Below are 3012 nucleotides of genomic sequence, written 5' to 3' on the forward strand. Positions count from 1 at the left end.
CGTATTCCAAAGTCGCGTATTGTGGCCTGATTTCTGCAATTTGCTCAGCCACTTGCTCTGCTTTCACACTAATTTTGAACTCTATTTCAGACAAAAATTTCTGCTGCACATGTTCAAGGAACCTTTTAGAAGAAAAAAAAGAGATTTATGTCTTGTCAAAACATCACTTTTTGACTCTCTTAACACTAGAGTTGTTAGAATCATTAGAGAGGGAGAAGAGGACATTTAGACGAGTTCTTATCAGATTTTAGCATTAGAGTTTAGTGGTTAGTCTTGTTTCATTCTCTTTAACTACAACTTTTGTGAGAACAATTGGAGACTTCATTGTACAACTCCTTTTGTTAAAGAAATAGAAGATCATTGGGAGTTTCTTCACTAATCTTGGCTAAGTTTTCTTTATCTATCTTTTACTTGTGATTCAATATGTGTTCAGGCAATGAAGCCATGTTCTTTTTTGTTATATCTTATATGAGTAGATAAATTTCTAGATCTAGCGAGTAGATGAAATTATGGCTACTTGATATGAAGTGAATATGATTTACACTTGTTACACCTTGTATTAACTTGTCTATTTATGCATGCTTATCACTTGTTGTTGTTTGATCACCAATAGCAAGATTTTAGTTGTTATTATTCAATGAGAGTTGATAATAATGATGGAACAACATAAATAGAGCTTGAGAAGTAGACTCATGAGAATAGAGGTACACTTAAGTGGATTAAACTTGCATTTCATGAAGGGGCAAGAGTAGATCTAGTTATTCACCATGAGAATAGGAAAAACTAGTCTATTTTAGGCCATTTTATCATGAAAGTGAGATTTGGTAATATTGGAAATGAATCCCTAGTTGAACAAGGGTTGTAACAAGAAGTAAATCTATTTACTTGTATCTTTAATCCCATAAGTGGAAATTATATCGCTAGACTCAAATATTTAGTGAATTTTCTCCATTGTTATCTTGCAAATATCTAGTTACGATTAGTTAGGTAATAGTAATTATAACTTCTCTTACTTAATTCGAGCATTTGCCTAAATAATAGATTAAGTAAAGAGCTCGTATCTGCATAGTTGCTCTCTGTGGGATTAACCTGATATTTGCCCTAAACTACTAATTTGATATGTATATTTGCAGTCAAAACGGGTATATTTCATGATTAAACTTGTACTTATATCAAAAATTTCGTCAAGTTTTTGGCACTGTTGCCGGGGAGAGGCAATATTAGGGTCTAACAAGTTTTATTAATTTAGACATTCTTTATATTAGTTAGTTAATTTTTGTTTCTAGTTAAGTTAGAATTTCTAGTAGTTTTGTGAAATAATTCTATATAACCTCTTTATTTTTTATTGTAGTGCATGCACCGAATTTTAGGGTAGTAGCACATTTTGAACCAGAAATTAAATAGACATTACGTAGATAAAGAAGGCGTACACTACAAGAAGAAGAAGAAGAGGTTCGCAATAAATAGAGGAATCGCGATAAAACTATCTTTTGAAGAAGAAATGGCGAAAAACGAAGCAAATAAGCAAGCTCTTAGGGATTTTGCTCTATCAGGAACCCAAGAATCTCAAACAAGTATAGCACGGCCGGCGGTAAACGCTAATAATTTTGATATTAAACCATCATTAATCTAAATTGTGCAATAATCTCAATTTGGAGGTGATGCCATAGAGGATCCAAATGCACACTTAGTCACATTTTTTGAGATATGTGATATAATCAAAATGAATGAAGTTAGTGAGGATGTTATAAGACTAAGATTGTTCCATTTTTGTTAAGAGATAAGGCTAAATTTTGATTACATTCTCATGCCCCTAACAATTTCACTCCTTGGGATGATTTGTCTAGGGCATTTTTGAATGAATACTTTCCACCAAATAAAACGGCTAAATTTAGAATGGATATTACTAGTTTTAGTCAATTGGATGGTGAGTCATTATATGAAGTATGGAAAACGTTTAGAGATTTATTTCAAAAATGTCCACACTACGGATTTTTCGATTGACTAATTGTACAAATCTTTTATAATGGTTTATTCTTTTTTACTAAAACTACTATTGATGCAACCACAGGTGCAGTTTCGATGATAAAATCACCTCAAGAATCTCAAGGTTTGATAGAGAAAATGACAGCAAATAATTATCAACGGGCTAATAAAAGAAATGATCCAAGACGACAAGCAGGTATAATTGAAATTGATACCATCAATATGCTTAGTATTCAAATGAGCAATATGATAAAAGTGTTGAACTGACAAGGTAGATGTGGTCCAAGTTCTTCTTCCAATGTGCATGTAATTTGTTGTTCCGTATATGGAGAAGAACACGATACTAATGAGTGTATTGATCTTGAACAGGCTCAATTTGTCAATAATTACAATAGTAATACTTAAACAATCCATACTCGAATACCTATAATTCGGGATGGAGAAATCATCCAAATTTTGGGTGAAAAGATCAAGACAACCCACAAAGGCCGACTAATCCGCTGGGTTTCCAACCAAGATAACAACTAAAGAATACTAAACCGGATTGGGAGATTGCAGTGAAAAATTTGGCTAAGGATACGTCGAAGAAATTTGAGTGGCTAAAGGGACGATTGGACCAATTGACCGGAATGTAAAGAAATGTGAAAATCTAGATTCGTTAAATCGCCAATTCTACTAATAATCGAAATCAATGGGAGTTGCCTAATAAAACGGAGGTGAATCCTAGAGAACACGTCAAGGTTATTACTGTTCGTAGTGGTAAACGACTAGAGGATCCTCTGATGGTAGAAAATAGAGAGAGCAATGAGAGTGACAGATAAGGAGATGAGCGAATAGAACAAGAGATAAGTGTGGGGGAAGGTAGTAAAGGAAAATCGAAAGAAAAATAACCTACATCCTCCACTACCATTTCGATACCTTCAACAGTTTCATTTTCTCAACGATTCAAGCCAAATAAACTTGACAAAGATTTCGAAAAGTTTGTCAAAATTTTCAAATAATTGTATATTAATATTTCTTTCGTTG

The 3012-nt window shown here is 33.2% G+C and overlaps 1 non-coding gene across 1 annotated transcript; it reads right to left on the bottom strand.

The window, feature by feature from the left end:
• Positions 1 to 1887: 1887 nt before the first annotated feature.
• LOC113728370 (small nucleolar RNA R71) lies at positions 1888 to 1994 on the bottom strand. Its single transcript, XR_003458093.1, has one exon. It is a non-coding gene; the product is annotated as a small nucleolar RNA R71 (small nucleolar RNA).
• Between the last annotated feature and the right edge of the window lie 1018 nt (positions 1995 to 3012).

The sequence above is a fragment of the Coffea arabica genome, chromosome 2c (genome assembly GCF_036785885.1).
Source record: "Coffea arabica cultivar ET-39 chromosome 2c, Coffea Arabica ET-39 HiFi, whole genome shotgun sequence".
Lineage (NCBI taxonomy): Eukaryota > Viridiplantae > Streptophyta > Magnoliopsida > Gentianales > Rubiaceae > Coffea > Coffea arabica.